This window comes from Ixodes scapularis, unplaced genomic scaffold (genome assembly GCF_016920785.2).
Source record: "Ixodes scapularis isolate PalLabHiFi unplaced genomic scaffold, ASM1692078v2 PGA_scaffold1__304_contigs__length_218370807, whole genome shotgun sequence".
NCBI classification, from domain to species: domain Eukaryota; kingdom Metazoa; phylum Arthropoda; class Arachnida; order Ixodida; family Ixodidae; genus Ixodes; species Ixodes scapularis.
In genome coordinates this window covers 26,811,410-26,830,375 of record NW_024609846.1, presented here as the reverse complement: position 1 = coordinate 26,830,375, position 18,966 = coordinate 26,811,410, and positions in this window count along the sequence as shown.

The window sequence follows — 18,966 nt, the reverse complement described above, 5'->3', positions numbered from 1 at the left end:
GGGTCTGTACTGCGGCCCCCTTTTCAATTTTGTTTGAGCTTTTTCATTAATCTGAGCATGGCGGCCGACACGACGCGCAAACTCAGCTCGCCGCTCGTCCTCTCGCGGACGAACAAGGAACCAGAGGTGCGGGGATGGCGGCGGCCGCCCGAGGACCCTGGCCTGGACTGTCGGCCTGGCTGCTGCTAACTTCATGGTTCTGGTCGGCGTGTTTGTGCGCGAAGCAGTTTGAATTAAAAAAAGAAGTGAGCATGTTAAAATAGCAATTATTGTGTTCCGCCTCGCAACAGAGTTGCACGACGAAGGGACCGGGATGTCTAATTTCATTAGGCACTTTTCGTATATCGCATACGCTGCGGATTTCTGCTCTTGTCTTTGCCAGCTGAATCTTTGCTCAACGTGACGGCAAACGCTCCCGCTAGTAGTGTCTGGCGTACGCTCTACAAGGAGTCTATTCTTTACCCTAAGTAGTCGAAAACTGGTCACGCGGAGGACGTCGGTGAATGAACATCGGGAAGGGGCTCGCGTTTAAAGGCCGTAACAAAAAACAAACAAAAAAAAATCATTTGCTCCAAGCAGTTTCAAAAAACAAAGTACGTGTATATGCTTTCACGTAATTACGCAGCCAAATAAAGGAAATGCTCGAAGCATTTTAAGCGCGTTTTTGTTAGCCAGCCGTTCGCGACCAGAGCTCAGAACGCGCAGTTTTGTTGAAGCACGGTACACAAACTACGGTTAATAAAATATTTATTTTTAGTAGAGAAATGAATAAAACCCGCCGATTGCGTCAATAGGCAGTTTTAGCATAGCGTTACCGCAGGCTACCGTGAGCTCAGCACGCGCTCCTGGCGCGTGCAGACAATTATTCTTCAAAGGCGCAGCGCGAGCTTCCGGTTTCAATGCTGCACTGCGCCTGCTGTCACGCTATCCTAGAACTTCCTATCAATCACCGTAGCGCAGTTTGATCCCGTGTTGTAGTACACAAACCGTGACGGTGAGTAGCGACTTGTGAGCCTGTGACACGAAGATGCTGTGAACGCTCTCTACTGGAGCTTGACGGTCACCGTGCACGGCTCACTTTTAGAGCACTAATGGACAGGCAAAGCGCAAACACGATATCTTCATCACCCTCAAAAATAGGCTGCCACAAACAGGGACGTGGTCGGTGCCCAAAACGCGCTCGCCCACCAGAAAGCTTCGAAAGTTTTATTTTTATTTATTTATTTCAAAATACTATCAGTCTCTATTGAGACTATGATAGGGTGAGTATACAAGTGTACAAAGAAAATAACAACAACAAGAGCAGCACACACTTGAAAAGGTACTATGAAAGATATCACCTAATAATCACAAAAAATGCTTTGACAATGAAAGATAAAAAAAAAAAGGTTCAGGTTTCCGCAACATTTAAATGTCAACATACTCGTATTCCTAACGCACGTCAGCATCTCCGTCACCTGTACTCCTTCCCTGACCGCTTCGCATTCTAGACAAATCATTTATTTTTAGCGCACTGACCAACGTCCCCGTCTCTTCTGCCATCTTGGAACCACCGCCCGCCAATATATAGGGCGTAGAAGGTTGCGAATACGGTCGATCGCCGTTCGTTTTTGGAAGACGGTTCTCGTCTTACAAAACGCCGGTGTTGGGTCACCACTCAAGGCTCGTTCACACACGTGCAACCGAGTAGGACCAGGAGAGACAAGACCGATTGTTAAGCCTTTTGCGACGGCAAAGAACCGGGTGCGCTGCTGCGGAGCTGATCTTGTCACTCTCGGTCGTACTCGGTTGTAAATGTGTGAACGAGGCTTCACATGTTTACTAACAACGCGATTTCGCACCTAGTAGAACGCGGCGTATAAAAAAAAAAAGGGGGGGGGGGGGGGGGGCGCGCTACGGCCGGAGTTTGCCCAGTTTGCTCGATGGTGTTGGCCGTAAGCAGCACACTCTAAAAAACGTCTGTGCGTCTCCTTTCACGCACACCACTCGGAAAGCCAATCACCGCAACTTACGGAGGCAGCTCAGCGAATGACGATGCCGAAACATATGTTTAGACCAAAAAACGCAGTCTGAGTTGTGACATTAAGCAATGCACGCGTGACGTTTTGCATTGCTTAATGTCACAACTCAGACTGCGTTTTTTGGTCTAAACATATGTTTCGGCATCGTCATTTGCTGAGCTGCCTACGTAAGTTGAGGTGATTGGCTCTCCGACTGTTGTGCGTGAAAGTAGCCTTACAGACATGTTTTAGAGTGCAGTGTTGCGGAGTTGGAGTGATTCCGTAATCATTCCGCACTTTTCGCGACCCCGGAATGGAATGGCAATGTATGAATGGAAGAAGCTCGGTTCTTTTGCGAGCTGCGTCAATCTTCAGCTGGGGCCTTCGGGCTGTTGTGGCAACGCTAGCGCATTGTCGGGGCCCATGAGATATTAGGGATCTTGAGCAAACCGTTGCCGTGCTCCGCGTACCGCACTACCCGCTCATTCCCACTGGAAGCGGATCCGCGTTCGCAAAGCGGTTGCGAACGCGGTTGTATAAAGATCCAGTGCGATTGCACGCGCACTCGATGACATCAAGTGCGCGTGCGATTGTACTGGATCTTTATACAACCGCGTTCGCAACCGCTTTGCGAACGCGGATCCGCTTCAAAAAAAATTGGGTTGTGTGTGTGTTTATACAGCCCACGAAACAACGTCAATGCGTTGCTCCCAGTGGCAGAAACAGCGAAGCATTTGCCGCTATAGTTGCGAGAATAACATCCCCTTTGCTGAAGCTCGAGCTGAGGTCAACAAGAGTCACGGAAGCAAGGCTAATGTATCTAAGCAAACCCTGCAAGAAGACCCAGCAGCAACTGGGGACCTTGCCGCCTCGGAAAAGCCACGGCATCCGAGACGTTCCAGACGTCGCTCGTCAGACCACCGACAACCATCATCGCAAGATCCTGCTGAAGAGAAGGTGAGCTCCATGGAAACAGAGATGCCTACCAACGATGTCTGTTCTGTGTCGGCCCCGGCTCTGGTATCAATTCCAGAACTAAACCTTCCACACACCTACGCCGAGGCACTACGCAGTGAACCTAGGCTGCCTACAGCTGCTACTGCCTCTGCTCAAATACCTCTAGCTCCTGAAGCATCACATTGCAGAACAGCTTCTGAAGGTCCACGCAGTACAACGCTGTCCGCCTTGATTCGCCTTGCGATTTCCACCGCACGGGAATTTATTTCCATCATGACGTTCCCAGGGGCGCGTACACTGCTGCAAATTCTCTCCTTCATTGAGCCACTTATCGACAGCATTCTAAAATGAACCCAACTTATATATTTCTTTTCCTAATAACAATTCAACATTTATCTTCATACACGTACAGCGTGGCAACACAGGTAAAGAATAAAGCCAAGCCGATCATACCTACAGTTCTACAGTGGAACGCTCGTGGCCTTCGAACACGTCTCCCTGACCTCAGACAGCATCTCTTCTTGAATCCTGTGGACGTTCTTGCCATACAAGAGCCATTAACGCAACCTGGGGACTTTAGACTCTCACCATACGTGATTTACAGCAGTGCGCCGGCGCTAGCAAATGGACGAAGCCGAGCGCTACTGCTGGTGAAAGCTGGACTCTCGCATAACCACGTCGATCTCTCTGCGTTTTCCTCACACAGCGCAGAATACGTGGCCGCCACGATTCGCGTTCGTGGGGTGGAGTTCACAGTGGTGTCTGTGTACGTGGCTCCGGGTTCCACAGCCGACTGGGACGCAAGAATTTTGAGGGACATAGCGCGTCAATGTCCCGGCAGACTTTTATTTTGCGGGGACTTCAACGCCCACAATACCACATGGGGTGATAATCGGACCACACCAAGGGGGTCAGCACTTGAGGAGGTTACCACCTCCCTTGGCCTGGAGGCCCTTAACGACGGCTCTGAAACTTGTCCGTCAGGGTGTCCACGGCAGTGTTCTAGATCTGACCTTCGCACCACGGGACATTGCAGCCTCTTGGACAGTAATGGCAGACAGTGGGGGAGCGATCATGTCCCAATCATGGTAGTATCACCTCATACGAGAACCAGGAAGTACCAGAAGTACGAAGTTACACACTGGGATCTATTCCGCCAACATCTCAGCAAAGCCCTGGAACATGGACCAATGAACGATCTTGGCACAGCAATCACGAACGCCCTCAGCCTATCAACGAGAACAGTCAATTTGCCAATCCAAAGGCCTGCACCGGATTTGGAATACCTCAACCTGCGCGCTGCTCGCAGGAGAGCCCAGCGGAAAGCTCGCCGAACGAACATTGCAGCTGACTGGCAGCACCACCGGAAGATTGACGCGAAATTTCGCCGACATACGACACGACTTCAACGTAAGCAATGGAACCAGCTATGCGCCTCTTTCGCATCCCCAGGAGGCCTCACTAAAGCGTGGAAAATAGCCAGAGCACTCTCTGCGGAAAAAGTGCCGACACACCCTTCTGCTGGACTCGCCATTTCTCTACAGCTAACACTAGAGGCGACTGCAGAGCTCCTTGCCGACGAATTTTCTAGAAATATCCCGTCACCTGCGGGGTATCGTCCCTTCACCATTTCACCCCCGGGTGGCCCTCCTCCTATTTATTTTGACACGGATTTCACAGTTGACGAGCTGAAGGCAGCCCTTGTGCAATGCACGCGCCGCAGTGCTCCAGGACCAGACGGTGTCACGTATCAAGCCCTACGCAACATCGACGAGTGTCATTACCCTAATCTTCTTCAGGCGCTCAATCATGTGTGGCAAACTTCAGAGATTCCCGATGCCTGGAAGCTCTCGCACGTGATACCAATACCCAAGTCTGGCAAACCGCTCACGTCACCCGAGTCGTATAGGCCAATTTCGCTGACCAGCTGCGTTGGAAAGCTTCTCGAAAGGCTAGTCCTCAGGCGCCTAACTTGGCATCTGGACGCAACAAAGGCTCTACCTGGTCAACTTTCTGGATTCAGAAGACACCGCTGCACAGCGGATGCTATCTGCGATATTGTATCTGCACTGGAAGAGGCCCGCGCGACCCGCCAAGTGATGTACTGCGTGTTTTTGGACATACGCAAAGCATTTGATGCTTTACCTCATGACACAATTCTTCACCAACTCAGCAATTTTGGAATATCAGGCCGGGCTTATAACTACATCCGCGCCTTCCTTCAAAACCGATCATTTGTCGTCAAGGTCCCCAATGCCACGAGTACTCCAAGACATGTCACACAGGGAGTACCGCAAGGGAGTGTGATTAGCCCGTTTCTCTTTAACTTGGCGATGGCATCCCTCCCTGGAGTCATACCACAAACAGACAACCCTCTGGATCCGCGCGTCAATATTGCAATATATGCAGACGATGTGGCAATATGGGCGGTAGGAACCACAGATAAGGCAAAACTCACCGGCCAAACTTTGCAGGTAGCGCTGGACAAAACGGTGGCAGAAATTTCGCGCCTTGGACTGACCCTATCCGCACAAAAATCAACCCTGCTTTTCAGCCACCCTACCTATGCAAGACAGACTCATCATATCCTTATTGAAGGCACTGAGGTGACAAGAGAGAAAACGCACCTCTACCTTGGGCATCTTATTGATGAGACGGGGAGTTGGCGACCAGCAGTAAAACGACTTCTCATGCAGTGCCGGCAACTACTAGGCCTACTGAGAAAATTCCGTGCCCACAGTCAGCAGGGCCTTCCTCCCAACGGGTTGCTCACCCTCTACAAAGGCCTGATAAAGTCGAAGTTTCTCTATTCGCTACCTCTTGCAAACATCCGCGGTCCACAGAGAGACCAGCTGGAAAGGTTTCACAGAGTTGCATTACGCCTCTGTTTGGGATTACCCTCCAACTCCCCGAATATACCTACTCTCGTAGAGGCAAGAGAACAACCGCTATTCCTCAAGGGAGAGGAGAGCAGCAAAAGGCACCTAATTCGCATTCATGTAGCGCTATCTACTGATTATCTTCTGACGAATCTCCACTCGAGGTCCTCGTCAGACTTCGGCCGAATCGCTGCAGAGTTCACTAATGAGATCGGTGACCCTGGACCTCGGTTCCCCATCCGCCCACCCCACTCGACAGAACCACCTCTCAACGTGCAGGGATCACTCCCCGACGTCCGGGCGAGAAAAGACGTTCATCCAGTTGTCGCACGCACTGCTGTGGCAGTAGCACTTGAGGAGAAGTACGCCAGCAGCCTTGAAATATATACAGATGGTTCCGTAAATAAAAGCGCAGGTACAGCAACCGCCGCTTACGTGATTCCATCCATTGGGAAAGAATACGCCGTCCGTATAAACCTTGAAACATCGTCCACGACTGCGGAAATGGTCGCTATACTCTTGGCCCTGGAATACCTTAGGACCACCGAGTGGATGACCGCTGCGGTAATATTAACGGACTCCCGCACGGCCCTGCGCAATTTAGCTAATGCCGGCGAGGGATCACTGCTCGCTCAAGAAACAGCCCATCTTGCAACGACACTACAAGAACGCGGGTGGACATTAGCATTTCAGTGGGTCCCGGCGCACTCAGGAATTGTGGGTAATGAGCGCGCCGACACCCTAGCCAAGAACGCAAACGCTCTACCCTCACCTACTTACCACCTCCGACCCTTTCATGAAGCGAGACTTCTTATTGCCAGAAATATCAGGAGTCGGCACCCAGACCCATCTACAGCGCGAGGCACACCCCCCATCCCAGTCCCTGATTCCAGACTTACAAGGGCAGACGCATCGCTACTCCATCGACTCCGGACAGGGAGTGCGTTTACGAGGCTAGCACTTCATCGCTACGGCCGAGCCGGCAGAGTTGACAGCCCGGAGTGCACAGTGTGTGGGGACCCCGAGGACATCACCCATATACTCCTCATCTGCCCAGAATACGACGCAGCAAGAAAAGTGCTCTTCGCCACTGTCCTAAAAGCAGGAGGACAAACGGCTACAACCACGTGTCTCCTTTTTCCCACTGGTAGCCGGCGGCAAGCATGGAGCATTTTCCGTGCCGTGCTAGAGTTTCTCCACCAGACAGAGCTTGCCGAGCGCCTGTGACCCCTGCATGTCTTCTCATCACACTCCTATCGCGCCCGTCACCCACTCCCCCCCCCCCCCTTCCCCCTCTCCCCTCTCCCTTCCCAACCTTTAAATCTGCCTGGAACTTTGAACTTGTGATTCCTCTTTAATACCCTATCCCACTTTTAATCCCTCATCCCTTTGTTCATGCGAGTCTTTTCCCCTACTAGGGTGAATAATAGTACGCATGGACATTTACCCCCTTTTTCCCGTATCTCAACACTTCCCCCCCCCCCCCCCCCCTTATACAGCCTAGAACTTGGTCTGCCTCACAGGGGCGACGAGTCTCCCAGCTGTAGATGAGAAATTTAGCCAGTGCGGTACAGCCGCTAGCCTGGGGTCTTTAACGTGCACCACGCAGTAGTGATACACGACCGCACGCCGGTACGATGCTCATCCAGATCGAAACGGGCAGGGGTGGGGCTCGAACCCAGGATCCCTGGGTTCTGCAGCGCGAGCTTTCGCTCCACGTGCTCCGAGCTGGTGTGCGCTAGACCACTCGGCCACGTGCTCCGAACCAAGGAAAGTCAAGATCCACTGGGTCCAGCCAATACCACCTAGAAGACAAGGCCTGCGCATGACGTTTCGTTAGTAGATCCCCGACCCGCCCCAAGCGGCAAACACCCCGAAGCTTGACGAGAGTAGGGGCCGCGTCGCAACTACGTCGCATTCACTTGCGGCCGCAGCTGTGTGCGTGACTGCTGAGCTTGAGCTGATAGCGAGCTTCCAGTGCATTTGCGACGTGCACGCGAACGCTCCCTCGGCCAGGAGCGCGAGCTAGCACGCGCTTTTGGCTTTGAGACGCGCATTTCTAGCGCGCGCGCTCGTTCTGCGGTAGAAGGCTTCGAAGCAGCTACCCGAGGTTTAAACAGCGCCCTCAAAAATGGCGTCCAGTGTCAGCGCCCAGCGTCCAACGAAGGGCTTTTCAGCACTTCGCGCAGCAGTAAGGCAATTTCGCTCATGCATTTGACGCTCCACGTGAACGTCTAACTTCATCGTATGCTATTTGCAAGAGACACTCGGCGTGAGCATGTTTCATTATCTGTTACACAAACCACTGAAGCAGGCGATGGAGCAGACGATGTAGCAGACGATGTTGCTCATCCGGGCTAGCTAGGGGGCGCTGAGGGGATCTACTAGTGATGACGTTTAGAGGAGGAAACGCGCAGGCCTTGTGTTCTAGGTGGTATTGGTCCAGCTCGCCGCTTCGCCAGAGGGGAGAGAGTACTGGTCCGCCAGTTCCTGACCAAGTCAGACTGGGTTCGAGGCAAGATCTTGTGACGGACAAGTCCACGTTCTTGGCTCATTGAATGCGCCGGTAGCAAGGTACGTCGCCACCTGGACCATATTCGGAAAACGACACAAGCAGAAGAGACCTCGACGCAACCGGCAGAGTGGAGCGTGACAGATGACCTGGGTGAGCCGGATGCTCCGCAACAACTGCCAGCAACTAAAACATCCCAAGTGTCCGGAAGACAACTGCGGTCTCCACGGTCCAGACGTCCCCCAGACCGTTATAAGGACTTCGTCGTCGGGGAGAAGAATTGATGTGTTCGCAGTTCTTCTGCAAACAGCTATCATCAACAGCAGGACGAAGAAGGGCGCGCGCTTGCTGAGCGTGGCCCCCGGACTGAGGCATTCGATCCCTGGCTACCGACTGTAACGGCCATACGCCAGTCTGGTTCCTTTTTCTTGTATATATTAAACATCGGATAGCCAACTATGGCTGTTCTGACATAACAGGCCCTACAGTCCCTCGTGCTGTCACAATAGCGATTGCACTTTGTCAGCAGTTCTGTGTGCTTGCGGCAGTGCATAGAGATTTAGATGAGGTGCACGCGGCTTCGCTCCTGACAGCATACTATACCTGACTTTAATTCAAAAAGCAGTCGACGATACGAGCTAATGGGAAATCAAGCAGCGTCAAAAGCTCAAGTGGCGTAAAGTTGCTGTGTATACGTTATTTCCTGTCACGCTGCTGGTATTCCTGTGCTGATGTTCGGGCGTCTTTTTCTTGGTTGTTGACGTGACGACTGCGTTGTTCCGAAGAAATAACTCGGTTAATTATCTCATCAAGCCGAAGAGCGTCGTTCGCTCGTCACTCTGTCTCCTCCTCCGATAAATGTGGCTCAGATCAGCGTCGTTCAGTCAGCCCGGTTAAAGTTCTCTGGACACCTGCAGATTCTCCCATCCCTCGCCGAACGTCCCTACCTCGCGACCCGCCGCACACCTCATATCTTCCGATACCCCCGAAGGCGCCTCGATTCCAAGAAAAACTCTCACACGGCCGCTACATTCAGTCCCGTGTCCACTGTTTTATGGCACTAGGTCTTTTCTGTTCTTGATTTGTACAGCGATGATAGAACACGTACAGGAACACGGCGAACGCCATGATGGTGCGTTTTTGGGGCTGCTTGATGTGTCCCATTCCATCGTATCGTCCGCCGCCTCTGAACTTAAAAGCTGAACCGAAGCGTGGACATCCTTATCAAACAAGGAAGGGCGGTTTGAATTTCCGGCTTCTGTTGAAAGCTTTCTAGGCTGCATTACGCCATCGATGTCCGCAGTGACACCAAGTGTCGCCAGAGGCGCCGGAACTATTCGGGAGATTCGGGGTGGGGGCGGGTGAGAGCGAATTTTCGTTCCCTAATTAAGGCCTGTCCAAACAGGACACTACAAAAATCGGCAGGCGACACGGCTCCTACAAAAATCGTCAAAATTGAAGCGGGCACTTCAATTGTGATGATTTTCGCAGGAGCCGTGTCGCTTGCCGATTTTGTGGGAAAACCAACAACACGACTTTTCTCCTCGCCTCCTCCACTTTTCTTTGACGTCGGGGCTCGTCCGATTTGACGTCAGACGCCACATGCCACTGGTTTCCTCCCGCGCCTCGTTGACGTCGCCGCTCGGTAGGAAGGCCAAAGAGGCTGCGGGTGGATTTGGGAGATTCCTGCGTCGAAGCGTGCGTTTCGCTTCCCGCAGGGGAAAGGGAAGCACACCTTCGTGGCATTCCCTTTCCCGTTTCGGGACTTGAAAAACGGCGGAGGTCTTGAGCGATTGACCGACAGCCAATAGAGCGTGTGAGTGGCTCTCCGGACCCACGTGATGAGCAGAGCAAGGCCGCCGTGGAGGAAGCGAGGGGCAGATTTGACGGGGGAAGTTTCCCCCCTACAAAGAAAGACGGCCGGAAGTGGAGTCGCCCGGCGATTTATGTAGTATTTTGTTTGGACATCCCTTAACCCCGCCCGTATTGTTTCCATTTACAGCTGTATGGCTCGCAGGTTGGTCTGCTCTTTGCGCACCTCTTGTTTACCCCCAAATGTGCTTCACGTGCTTTTGTTTCCCCCCGACCAATAGCGGAGGGCGATTGGCTGCCCCGTCATTGCGCGTCCTCTACGTTGCCCTCCTTGCATTCCAATCCGTCCAAGACGCATTTTGGTATACTTGCTCGCCGTATTCAAATATTTGGGGAGAAGGGGGTGATCCTTCCACCGCCCTCTGTACCGACGCCACGGAGTGTCACGAAGAGCTTTGTGCGCCAGCTTCGGTGACTACAATGAGTGCTTTGGGGAAGACGTTTTGCATCATTTTGCAGTTGTCTCCACGTTTGAGCCTAGCGGCCCACATAAACTATTTTGCTCGATGTGGCCCGATTTCATTCTTTGCGCGTGTTGATGTTGAATAAAGATGTTGGCTCCCGTAAAAGCGGCCCCGCTGCTGCTGCGTGAATTGTGCGACCATCGTGATGGCAACCATGATTTCAATAACGAGAAAATACCTACGCAGGTATCTGCTCGGTATTGAGAGGATACCCAGAACACCGAGAAGATACTTACGCAGGTAAGAATTTGACTGGAGGCAATCGGGCGTTCGCCTCGCATCAAGTTTGCCTAGCTATGTTCCCGTCATTTCGCTTCGGTAGGTTAAAGAGATACTACAACGAAATTTCGGCGCTCATTTTTTGGTCTATATGTGTTCAAAGGAGCAGCATCACATCGAACATACCAATATCTTGTTAAAAAAGTCACGAAAAGTAATTTTAAAACGAATTAAACGATTGGCAGAGAGCACCTGGTGGATGTCGGTAATGCCTCGTTTGTAATGCCCGTCTAGGAACCTTGACTGCTAGTGACGGAGGTTGTCTCGCCTCCGGCCACGACTAGGGTGCCTACATGTAACATTTAGGCACCCTAGTCACGACGAGAGAAGAGGGGCAGGAGGAACTCCTCTCTTCCCGAGAATGCCTTTTGTGTGTCGCAGAAGTCGCTATTGTCCCACTACAAGATTATAGAAGATTAACCCGTCACTCAAAATTTGCACAAAAGCAGCCGCTTCGGCGGCTGGAACGACTAGGCCATCCTCTCGACGTCAGCCTCGCCGTAGCTTTGTTCGTCTTGAGACGACCCTACGTCACGATTGCGCTGGATGTCACGTGGTCTCCGCTGGGCCTTCTCCGAGCGCTTGCCAGAGTTGGCCGTTTATAACGAAAAATACAGCCACCAGGCTCAAAATACAAACGTGCGATTGTCATTTACGGATATTGTGGATCATATTCAACCTATTTTTGAACACGACGGGAATATTTCAAATTTCGTTGAAGTATCCCTAGCTCTGAAGTTTTGCAGTGCACCTGGCCTGCCGAACCGAAAATATTTCAGTCGCGTTTTAACTGTGCGCCATTACGCTCAGCCACCTTGCTCGCGGATGCAATGCGAAACAAACAACAAGAACAGAAAAGCTGAAAAAACTGCATATTTATTTTGTTGATTTTTGTTTTTCCTTCCTGTTGCTTTTTACCGCACATCGACAGACGCTGACGGGCACTTACCTGTATTAGACCGTGGCTCGTGCATGATCATGGGACGCTATAACGCCGCTTCCATGGTCGCATCTTGCAAGCGTTGCAGAAGTTTTTAGACGGGGGCGGAATAGCAGACGGACGAAGCCGAAAACGGACGCCGGCGAGCAGCTTTTGTGTCCGCGTCTCACGGGCATTGCAGACGACAACAGGCGGTGGTGAGATACCCTGTACCAAAGTTGAAAGCTAGGCTACTTCGTGTAGGCTAAACATAATGTAGGTAAAACAGCGCGAAAGGACAAAGACTAGTAGGAAGGAACAGCCAAGACGGGACAGGCGCTGACTCGCAACTAAAGGTTTTATTACGAAAAAAAACAAACAAAAAAACATCAAAAGTAAACACAGAAGGCAGCAATCTACACATGGGCCAACCTTTCTGCCTCCTCACATACGGCATAGGCGTAGACTACGGGGGGGGGGGGGGGGGCTCGTGCTTTCTCTGGTGAGATCCGGGTCATGATCCTTACCGAGACGCTGTTTACGTGCCATGTAACGAGTTTCTAGTAGTGGCATGTAAACAAAATAATGCCCACGTTGCCTTTATTGACAAAATACACGAGAAATGGAATCCCAGCGTACTTCCGAAAAGGGGGGGGGGGGGGGGGGTGCTTTTCCACTTGCGCTGAAAAGTACCACCCACCCCCGTTCGGAGAACTTCTCAGCCTGCCCCCCCCCCCCCCCCCCCCCTTCCCCTGGGAAAATGGAAAGTCTACGACGCTGACATACGGCGCTGGTCATCCACGTGCCCCCCCCCCCCATTCCGATTTTCTTTATTGTCGAAGTAAGAAACATCGCTTTCACAAATAGCGTCACCGACGGCTCGCTGATGCACTGCGCCCCGCTTCCGCTATGTGATAGAGTCTTTTTGCGTAGCGAAAATCGGGGCGAAGTGCATCAGTGAGCCGTGGTGACGCTATCTGTGAAAGACATGTTGTTTTCGACTTCGACAATGAAGGAGGGGGGGAGCACGTGGATGACCGGTGCCCCGAGTGATGAGGCAGACATGTTGGCGCATGTATGATGAAGCATACGCACATATGATGACGCTTGAGGACATCACGCTGATATGACGCTTGATGACGTATTTTATGGCCATCTCCTGGGGTACAACAACTCCAACGCCTCTTGCTTTTCACGTAATGGGACAAGGGAGGTCGTCCTAGAGGTCTAGTACGAGGACGACCAGGCAGACGGGAGAAACGTTCCACCCTCCCGCCTTATCTTCTTTCGGTTTCGTTTTTCGAGCACATCGCGCGCGTTGTTGAGTTGATTGAGCTTCAGCGGCAGCGAAGGCTTTTTGTAATTCCGTCTCCCAGTCCAAAGGTCCAGAACACTTCAGTTGCATTGCGTTCTAGAGCGCAGCTCTTAGGCACCCGCTTCCGGGTTGAGCGGCGTCGGCGTAACCGCGCGCATTACATCGTGGGACGTTTCTCCGCTAAATTAAACGGCGAAATTTTCCACCTAAATATAGCGGGAAAATTTCCCGCTAAATTTAACGGGAATATTTCTCCGCTACCTTTAGCGGGTTAAATTTTCCGCTAAATTTAGTGGGGAAATTGCCGTCACGTGACCTCAACAGCAATTCAGTTTCCCCGCTGAACTAAGCGGGGAAAATGACGCCACGACTTCGTGCACGCCACCCATTAATACATTCAGTGGCAGGAGGAGAGGAGGAGGAAAGGAGGAGGAAAGGGAAAGAGGAGGAGAAGCGAAGAGGGGGAGGGAAGGTACGGAGGAGAAAGAGGGGCATACCCTCCCCTCCGTACCCTCCCCTCCGTACCCTCCCCTCCTCGTCCTCAAGAGCTGCGCTCTAGTTTCGCGTTACGGAGATTTGTAAACGTCTTTTATATTTTACCACTAATTTTATCAAACGAGCAAACAAAGCCGTTCGAAACAGCAAAGTTCCAGAACAGCGCCAGCAGCGCAGTGCACACTGGGCTAAGATGGCCGCCTCCAGATTGTGGAACGACGTTATGGAAACCGCGGAAACTGCGTCGTGTCGCGTCGTGCTGTCCGTTTTTTTCTTTTATTTGTCCCAAAATTTGAGTTTTCTTTCAATGATGTTTCCTAACCAGCTCTCCTGCGTACTTTACCTCCTTCCAAGGCAGGCAGGTTTTGCTGCTGGTTGCCCTTCTCTGCTGAGTTCGCTCCTGTTTTCCGATGCCGAGTGCATGCCAACTGGGAGTCAACGCGTTTCAGTATTTCTGCGTGTTACCAACATAGCAGAAACATCGCGATGGCGGTGTTGCGTGTTGTGAACAGAAGACGGGAATTATCGTCGATGTGACCGTTAGTTCGCGTATCAGTGGTGTAACAACAAGATGAGATGACGTAAACTGTCGGGCATTGATCCCACCGGTCGGGCCGTGATCGGAGGGGGCGGGGTGTCGCAGGTTGGCCTTTCGCGTTACATTAAAGAGTTTAAGACCCCTTGAGGGATTAGGTGCAACCGACCGGCGTGTGGATAGTCATGTTGGAACGCTGGTCACTACCGTATAGCGGCCATCGTACAGTGCCAATGTGACTGTGCTCGCTCCACCCCGAGAGCGATTGCTCTCCGGGGAAAGGACTGAGCAGTACAGAAATGCGACGGAAGTAGGTATATTTACAGTTTGGAATTTTAGCATTGAGAAGAAATTATAAATAAAATCGACAAAAAAAAAGTTACCCTTTATTTTGTTCTTTAAACATACTACGGTTCCAGGAGAGACCGCCCTCCAAGTGGAACGCTGCAGGATGAGCGATATACTCCGTCTCCTCCTACGATGGACTAAATCCCAATGCTACAGGCCGCCATGTCCAAACACGAGCCTGTCTGAAACCACGCGGTATATTTGCTCCGTCGTATACCTTATCAGTGCGCCAGGACGCTTCATGCGGAGGCGAGTTTTTCGTCTGCTTCGAGCCCTCGCGGCGTCTGCTTCCTACTACTGAAGACTACTGAAGGGATTAAATACCGTCTGGAAGCGATGGGGCCAAGAAAACCCGGGATTAGAACGTCGGAATTCCTCTCGCGCACGCTTTCGCAATGCGGATGCAAGCTTTTCTGAGGCAGTGCTCCGCCCACCAGCCAGCCTTCGGGCCCTAGTCCATCGTGGGGTGAGCTCGCCACGGCGTAGCTCCGTACACTTAACACCTGCCGCAAGTCGCGGCTTTGACTGTATTCAAGTTGATCGAAAAGCGAATTATCTTCTCTTGAAGCATCACATCTAGCTGAGTGAATAACCGCTCTACAGAGATTAATTCAAGACGACAATTGCAGCCGCACGCGAACAGCACAAACGGAAAAACAAACACTGCAGTAGAAATACTGGTTACGATGTGCCATGCTGGGAAGCGAACGCATTACTTGGAACCACAGTGGAGCGGCTTGATTTACTGGCTTTCAGATAATTACGGCATGGACGTTTATTTTTTACTTTGAGATTCATCCCCTGAGCCGTTCCAAATACTCTCAGAGGTATGACATTACTAAAAAAAATTCAACATGCTGGGAATATTATTTATCGCTTAGCTGGCCACCGAGAAAATCCGTACCTTCGAAACGACCAGTGTAAAAGACGGAAACGCAGAGCTCGGAAGTAGTGGTGGGGTTAGTGTGCTGTTGTATGGGCCGTGTATGCGCTCAACGTACATGTTCAGCCGATGCTGGTGGTATGCGTAATGTATGTACGTGCGTATAATAAAGGTGCTCGAAGGGTCCGAAGCGCAATGGTGGCGAGAGGAAATAAAAATATCTTTTGTAGCACATGAACTGGGCGGTACCTAGCGCCACTTAACCTAGCTACTTGCAATTACTCTGCTTGACCCTGCCATCTGGTGACAAGCGATTTAACCGTATTTCATGTTTCACCATAATGTTTTGTTACCATGCAATAATGAGTCAATTAGGCTGCTTTGAATTTGTTCTTTCTGAGGGTGGCTTTTGGTTTCGCGAATGGTTTACCACACCTCCGTGATGTGCGGTTGGCGAAGGAATTGTGGCTCCAGGAATAGCAAAAGTAAAACGTAAAGTGCACTAAGTAACTCGGTACCAGTTGTCTCCGTTTAACGTCACAATGACTGCTTTCGACACGCATGTTTTTTTTTTTTTTTTTTTTTTACTTGCAGCGGCAAGTTGGTTTCGGAAATAAATACAGTTCGCGGAAAGCTGCTCTTACGCTTTTATTTGCTGCTCCTCTCGCCAAGTGCAAGAGACGTAGCTTTCTCGTTCAGCCATATTGAGCTTGATTTGCTCGATTCGGGACCGCCATAATGAGATACAGGGCATTGAGGAATTTCGCTCCCATGCTTTTAGGACGAAATTTTCTCCCTTTCTAAAGGAACATCGGTTACAATAGCGTTCCTTCTTTTAGGAAGGACAATAGTGACCTATTTTTTCTAAGCGTGCATTTACTCCGATTTTTCGCTCAATAGGACAAGTAACCTACTGAAAAAAATTATATGAATCTATATAAAAACTGATATGAAATATCCAAAACTGATATGCGACATATGAAACTGATATGAAATATCCAGAAACTGATATAAAATATATGAAACTGATATGAAATACCGAAAACTGATATGCGACATATGAAACTGATATGAAATATCCAGAAACTGATATGTAATATATGGAACTGATATGAAATACCCAAAACTGATATGCGACATATAAGAACTGATATGCAACATATGCCGACTGATATAAATATGTCCAATAAACATATCAGAAATAAATTCATATAACGTTTTTTTAGTATACGACGGTGCCGCGTGGGAAAGCAAACACGTGGCTTGGAAGCGCAGTGGAGCGGCTTGATTTACTGGCCTTCAAGTAATTACGGCATGAGCGTTTACTTTTTATTAAGAGATTCATCCCCTGAGCCGTCCAAAATACTCTCAGAGGTATGAAATTACTGGAAAAAATCTAATATGCTGATAATATTATTTATTGCTTAGGTGGTCACTGAAAATTCCGGACTTACAAAACGACCTGTATAAAAGGCGGAAACGCAGAGCTCAGAAGTAGTTATTAGGTGTGCTGTTGTATTCATGTTTGTTGTGCCGTGCATGTGTATGCACTCAATGTATGTTCAGCTGATGCTAGTGGTATGCGCAATGTATCTACATGGTGGCGTGAGTAAATAAAAATATTTTTGTAGCACATGAAATGGGCGGTACCTAGCGTCACCTAGCCTAGTGTAACTGATATGCGGCATATGAAACTGATATGAAATAATAAGTTCTGATATGAAAAAGGTGTCCAATAAACATATCAGAAAAAAATTCATATAATTTTTTTCAGTAGGGTAAGGCTTTCCGTCTTAAGGCGGCGGTCCCATGGCCCCAGCCATCATACCGGTGGCAGCTGTGCTAACGTTTCTGCTTGCGGTGCAAATGTCGCGTCTGTGCGCGTGCCATGCATTTCGTTCTTTTTACAAATAAATGGCCAGTTCATCATCAATGTCTTAGTGCAGAATTTGACATGCATTTTTCAAAACTTAGCCCACAAATAAAACAAAAAAATACAAGTTTTAATATTTGCAAAGGCATACCTCTACGCATTCCAAGTTTCTAGACTTGTAATGCATTCAAGTCGGGTTCTTATTTTTCTAATGGATATATGAAGGACTCGTGCGGTTCTGTACTTATGTTTCCTTTTTAATTAGACTACACATTTTTTAATATTGATTCAAAAAGTGCCTTTTTATGCGTTTTTGAAGCGTCATAACTCGGTTTCACGTCATAACGCAGCAATGACATTTAAGGGAATGCTCCTGGTAGACATAGTAACTCAGCATAAACAACATTAGAGGTGCAACGCCAGAAGTATTTTTTGTAAACATCCCTTGATTGTGATAAAATTTCAAAGAATTTTCTTCACTCGTTCTTGGTCTTCTCAGACAGTGTTCTGGCATCTGGACTCTTTTTTTTAATTATATGCTAAAGGAACTGAGCTGGTTTTCTCTGAAAGGTTGGTCTGGTAGTATTCATATTTGCTTAAAATAATTTTAAATCGTGGGACTATTTTGAAGCTCGTGTATGTACGCATGAAACCGGTTTCAGAAAAGAGGTTAGCTATTTAAACGACGATTGTTTAATTACAGCTTTTTTGTTTTAATTAAAATCCATTTTCGTGATTGCAATTTTTTTAAAGCATACTAATTGTACTAAATAATAAAAATGACCTATGTTGTAGCAGACGACGCGCACTTGCACGATCTTTTGAAAGGTGGCTGAAATTCGATGTTGAGAAGTTTAGAAAAAGTCGCGTTGATTCTGTCCCTGACGTACAGGATTCTTGATTCAAATATCTCCTCGCACTTCTTCCTCGTTCTTGCGGTGAATCACAGTTAGTCTTGCAAAAAATGAATGCGAGAAGCGCGTCACAGGTGTCACGACCCGCCTGACATACGCAGAAATCAGGATGAGCGGGCGGGTTTTGAGTAGTGTTCTTACCGCCACGGTCTCCTGCATAATCTTGCATGCGCCACTTGCTTGTGTCTATTTGCATATGAGGGGATGACTTTTTTAAGTAGATAAAACAATATAAAAAAACTTTTGTGTAATTTCCATGTTGGTCACTCGTCAAGGGATGTTACGACGAGCATTACACTGTGTCGATAGGATCGCATGACTGCATGCTGCAGCGTGCTTCCACTCTCGGGAACTGCAGGCTCCTTCGCGCTTTACAGTTATCGTCTCTCTGGTCGTCTCTGGCGCATAACTGCTGCAGCGGCTCATGAAATGCCCCCAATATTGGCAGTCGACTCCAAACGAATCTACTTCACTGCCTAAAGTAGCGGTCACATGAAATGGACGGGGTACAGACACTGCCTGAGGTCTTCCCGCATGGTCCTGCCTTTAGACATGTGCAAACATGCTCGTAGCATGCGTGAGGCCCGCCCTGACATATTTAAGTTATCATGTTTGCACCGAGCACCGTGTCTTTTGAACCATGTATGAAGCTACTTTCTATTTCCTCAAGCGCTTCCGAAAAGATGTCTTCTTCATTCAAAGAAAACCTGAGACTGGGACA